Consider the following 5,990-nt stretch of genomic DNA (forward strand, 5'->3'; position numbering starts at 1 on the left):
TTTTTATAGTATTGTTGATATGGGTGTCAAAGTTAAGATTGTTGTCTATGGTAATACCAAGTAGTTTAGTAGTTGGGTCAGGTGATATGGGAGTACCATTTGTGGATATTACTGAGAAATCTATTGGGATGGTCTTAGGAGTAGGATTGAAAAGGAGGAGTTTCGTTTTTTTGGGGTTCAACAGAAGGCAATGTTGTGTAAACCATGATTCTACTGTATTAAATACTTCTTGGGTAAGGGAGTGGAGTAGATAGAGTGTTGTGCCAAAGTACTGCCTGTTGTCTGTTATCTAAATAGGATTGGAACCATTTAATAGTGAGTGTATCTAGTGAGAGGGATTTGAGGATATTTATAAGTATTTGGTGATTAACCATATCAAATGCCTTGGACATATCGATAAATAGTGCTGAGGAGAGCATATTGGCATTTCTGTTTTTGTTAATACAGTCAGTAAAGGAAAGGAGGGCAGTAGTAATGCTGTGGGGTGGTCTGAAACCATTTTGACAGCTGGAAAGTAAGTTATTTTGGATTAGGTGGTCTAGCAGTTGCTTATGGATGCATTTTTCCATTAGTTTTGCCAAAGGTGAAAGTAGGGCTATGGGACGGTAGTTGGAGAAATCAGTAGATTTTCCACCTTTATGAAGGGGGATAATATGGGAGTCTTTCCAGATGCTAGGGATGTGTCCTTCACTAATGGTTCTGTTAATCAGAATGGAAATGGGATAGGCGATGGATTTGGCTGATTTCTGTAGATATTCAGCTGGAAATTGATCTACTGAAGGAGAGCAAGGTTTACGTTTTTGGATAAGGGAAAGAATATATGTTGTAGGGACGGTTGGAAGAGAAAAGGAGGGGGTGGAGTTGTGTTAGAGATAGGTAAATTGAAATTATTAGGTGATAGGTGACTGGCAAGTGATTGAATGGCCTCAGTGAAAAAAGTATTAAAGGCATTTGCAGTGTGCTTTGTGTTCTCCTGGTCTGTGCCTTGTGGGTTAGGTGTAATGGATTGACCTGGGTGTAATAGTTGGTTAATACTTGCCCAGAATTTTTGTGGGTTATTATGTTTAGTTTGCTGGAACTGTAAGTAGTAGTTTCTTTTATCAGACATTATAGCTTTCTTAGTTTCATTTCTCAGTTGTCTAAAGTTTTGATGGTCAGCAGAGTTTTTAGTCATACGCCATTTGGCCCAGTATTTATTTCTAAGGTGGAATTTTTGTTTGGTTTCTTTTGACAGCCATGGGGCAGATTTAGTTTTGATTCTAATAGAGCGGTTTGGTGCATGGTTATCTAAAATGGTGAGGAATTTGGAATTAAAGTATTTGACAGCTTCCTCCAATGGGAGGTGTCTTAAGGGAGACCAATTGCATGCTCTTAGTTCACTTTGGAAGAGATCAGGGTTAAAGTTTTTCTTGGATCTAATGGACTTGACAGTGGGTGGAATGGAGGCATTGGTTTTATGCCTGATAATGTAGGTAAGTGAGTGGTCACTGATATCATCAGGAAGGGTTCCAGATTCATATATGTGGGGATGTTTTTTTATGAGAATCCAATCCAAGGTACTTTCTTTCTTATTGGGCTTGTTTATCCTGGTAGGGGAGGTAATGATTTGAGAGAAACCAAATAGGTTAATGAGGGTGGTAGGTTGGCTGCTGCAACAGCCGTTCCAATCTGTGTTAAAATCACCTAGGATAATGGTTTCTTGGGGCATGTTTAGTGATAGCCAGCAGAGGATATCTTCTATGGTGGTATTGTTATTGCCAGGAGGTAGATAAACACAGATAATATAGATGGATTTGAAAGTGTTGAGTTGAAGTTTGGAAATAAGAATTTCAGCAGTAGCATCTACAGGTGGTTTAAGGTCATATGTGGTGATCTGTAGACCTGATTTAAATAGGATAGCAATTCCCCCACCCTTCTTTGCTATACGGTCAGATCTATATATATTATATCCGGGTGGGGTGATTTCATTGTCTTTAGTTGCAGGCTTTAACCAGGTTTCTGTTAAGCAGAGAATGTCGAAAGAGTAGACTTCTAAGAGAGCATGGAGTTGTGAGACTTTATTATTGATGCTACGTATGTTGAGGTGGGCTATGAAGAGAGAGTTTGTTGGCTGAGTAAGGGAAAGTGTGTTGAATTGATTGGGATCATGGAGTTGTGTGGTAGGAAGTGTCACTGGGCCAGGATTTGGGTGTATGTCTCCATATTTTAATGAGATGAATTGTATAAGAGAGCCTAGAGTTGGGACTCTTCTGTATAGATGTGGAGATTTTCTGGGATTCTGATTGTAGTACCTAATGTGGACTGTTTTATGAAATCTAGACAGTAGATAGCTGGGTGTAGATGTTATGTTTACATGTTTTGTGAGTGCTGGTAGGTAAGAAGAGGTAATTAGCTTATTGGGGTTATGAATGTTTGGATGTAATGAGTGTTCATAGGAGGTAAGTATGTAGGCTAAAAGTAATGGTGGTAGAATAAGTAGCAGAAGTAACAGGTGAAAGTGTAAATGTGTTTGGACTGATGGTTTATACATTTGGATGGATTATTAGTTAGGTGTGTTGTTGTAGGTATGGGTGTATGGTAGTTGCCGACAGTGAAGAGCAAAAAAAACAGGAGGGTGTGGTTAGAAGAGAATAGAGAGTGGTTAGAGAAGGATGATAGGGGTGTGTGGTCAATGGTATGGTAGCCTGAGAATAGTGGGAGGAGGAAAGGGTGTGAGCAAATAGTATAAGAGTAGGACCCCTGGGGGTGGGTGGGAATTGGGGGTAGGGAGGGTAGCGAAGTGAGCCCGCAGGGCAAACGGAGCGGGTTGAAACAGGTAGTAAAGTGGCTTGACAAGAAACAATCAGCAGAGCTGGATACTAAAGGTAAGTTAGATAAGTCAAGAGTAGATAAGAGCAGAGATAAGTAAGGAGTCTGTGATGGAATAGGTGGTTGTAGACAGTAGTAGTAAAGGGTGAGGAGAGAGTATAACAGGGTGGTCTGGGAGATCCAAATTGTTAGGTAAGGAAACAAGAGAGCAGAAGGTAATCAGGAGGTGAAAGCTGGTTAAGGGTGCCACCTAGTGGGCGGGTCTTCTATTGCAGGTGAGTTTGAGAGGGAGTTAGCTGGTTGTAGAACTGGGAGGGGGTGACTGCAAGTAATAGGGGTTACTGTGTAGGTTAGGAGGTAAGTGGGTAATAGTATTGTTAAGAGAGGGAGGTAGAGACTGCTGGCTGTCCTGGCCTAAACCCGGCGTTTGATCCCCTAAAGGTTTTAGTACAATGGTTTACAATGTCACTGGCAGGATATAGAGACCAACAGCATACTTTCTTGTTATCTTGAGACAGGATGCAGGGAATTTAGGCTGTGAGATGCCACTGCAGGGATTCAGATAGGGTTCTTTCCACAAGGTAGGTTGGTTTCAAGAGACTAGTGCGGGAATAGCACAGGAAGAGTATGGTACTGAGAGAAGAGACAAAGTGGTGTGGGGAAGAAAAACAAGAGTTAGCACATGTTAAGGTAGGACTGGTACTATTTCACAATAGTTAACATAAAAACATAACATATATAGCGAGCATGTAAACATTCCCTTAAGAGTAGCAGCAATAGATTTTACATTTAAACCAATAGTTCAGCAAATTAATACTGTAGCAGGACACTGTTTTCAGGCTCAGTAGGACTATCATCCACATTTAAGATACAAGCTATAAACATACCCTATTCATTAATAGCAGCCATTAAAACCAGCAGTTCTAAAACAAACAATACTATAGCTGGACCTTGTTTATAGGTTCAGTAGATCTATCATCACATTTGGGACATAATCTATGTTAAGAAAATTACCACAGTAAAACACAATGCAGCAAAAAATATCTAGGAGAAAATACTGCCACACTATGGAGGTATAGAATGCAGCAGTCAAATAGGGATAACACCATGAGAGATGCAAGAGTTTATGCTAGGCTACTGGGTCCCTTAAGAGCTAAGGAAGCGCTTAAAGCTGTAATGCGAGTATGCCAGCATTAGCGATTCAGCTCTTGGAACTATTCCGAGCTAGTGCATGGCTAAGGTGGTTAACAATAAAGTATGTCAGCTAAAATAAGCTGTGAATATATACTGAGAATTTTCTTGTTCTTTTATTACTTACTATTAAATATATATATAAACCTTTCATTGTGGCTGATCTCTCTAGAGATATTTAAGTTTTGAGAGTACTTGCATATTTATTTGATGACACTGTGTGGGCCACTCTTAATAGCCTTGCCCTTGGTTAAACTACCATTTCTATTAACAGTATCAATACACCATAAGACTGGACACCCTTTGTTAAGGCCCTTAAAGTAGCTGATAAGGAGTTGGCTGGTGGTCTGGGCAAAAGGGGGTATAGCAGGTAAATCTGGCCAGCCATTCCTAGGTGTGTATGTGTGTGTGTGTGTGTGTGTGTGTGTGTGTGTGTGTGTGTGTGTGCGTGTGTGTGCGTGTGTGTGTGTGTGTGTGTGTGTGTGTGTGTGTGTGTGTGTGTGTGTGTGTGTGTGCAAATCAGTCCTCAAAGAGTGGGTGTGTGTGTCAGCTACCAGGGGAGGGAAACAAAGCATTGTTTGGACAGAAAGCATCCTGGAAGTCTTGGCGTGGCCACTCAGCTGAGATCATAACTTTATAGCTGTGCTAGTGGGGAGTCTTACTGGTGAACTAGAGGAAGAGGGAGAAACCAGCCCCAGACTGACTGTGGTTTCTGTGTACTCTTAAGGGAAATTGCACTTGATACAGAAAGTTGCATATGGAAATACTGTGTGTACCTGTCATCCTCCCAGTGAACATTACCCACTATTGCCAGCAGTGGTGAGGATTGAGGCTCCTTAATTACTGGTTGGCAGCAGTGGGTCATCACAACTGATTGCAGCGGTTGGATCACCATATCACATAACAGGATTCAGTGGTATGGGTTATTGAACTCCTGTAGCCTGTAAACAGTTGCCACTAAAGAAGGTGTTTGTACTCTCAAGCTGCCACATTGTAGACATTCAGAGTTTCATATAACAATAGTTTTATTTATTTTTTTGATAGCTTAGTTAGTCAGTGAAAGCAGGCAAGGATGTCTTACAATTTATTCAAAAGCATGGCTTAGTGGTTCTGTTTGCATTGGTTTAATAATTTATTTGCCTACCAATTAAGCTGTTAACACATTTGATCATGTGATTTTACTACTTGCAGTATATAAATTTGTGATTTTTTTAAGTGCAAATTTATCTTGAAAAAGCCTGGTACTGATCCAGGCGAAAGTGCTTGATTTTACATGTTTTTCGTCTGTTATTTTGAATAAAATTGTCAGTGAGTTACTGTTGAACTGGTTCGCTTTTCTCCTCTGCTCTGGATTTTGGTATTTATTGGTTTGGAGCTTTTTTTTGGTATCTTCAGTTTTTGTTTGATCCATGGCTGAAGGGGTTGACCGATCCAGCTTTTTGGACACACCGTTACTTCTAAGGGATGAAGCGGAAGATGCACCAGTCACTTGTGATGAATTTAAGCAGGGGCTGTCCCTTTTAACGCAATTAACTAATGTACTGAGCATTAAGACTACTGGGCTTGAGACTTTGTTACTGGGCAATCAAGAGAACAGACCTGGGTTAAACACAGCAGTAACATCGGAGATTGGTTTCAAAGTTCCTCCCTTAGCGGAAGTTCCTGGTGGGATTCCATTGGGTAGCACCGATCCACAGGAGCAACAAGCTAGAATTCAAGGCGTAAGCAATACCAGAAATGGCAACGTGAAAAAGGATTTTAACTTCACCACATGGACTGAAAAGCAATTGCTTTTCAAACAAGGTACTTTTGTTAACAGCAGTAATTCTGACAATTGTGCTGAGCGTGATTTTCCAATTTTAAACGATACGTTATATGCATATAAAAGTACGCAATTGGAGATTGATTATTTAAAGGAGTGTCTGCGAGTGCAGCATGTCCCTAAAGGGTTACGCTGCTACAAATTCCCCAACAATGCTGTGGCTGGTTCT

This window comes from Protopterus annectens, chromosome 3.part0, assembly GCF_019279795.1.
Source record: "Protopterus annectens isolate FY-2018-M chromosome 3.part0, PAN1.0, whole genome shotgun sequence".
Classification (NCBI taxonomy): domain Eukaryota; kingdom Metazoa; phylum Chordata; order Ceratodontiformes; family Protopteridae; genus Protopterus; species Protopterus annectens.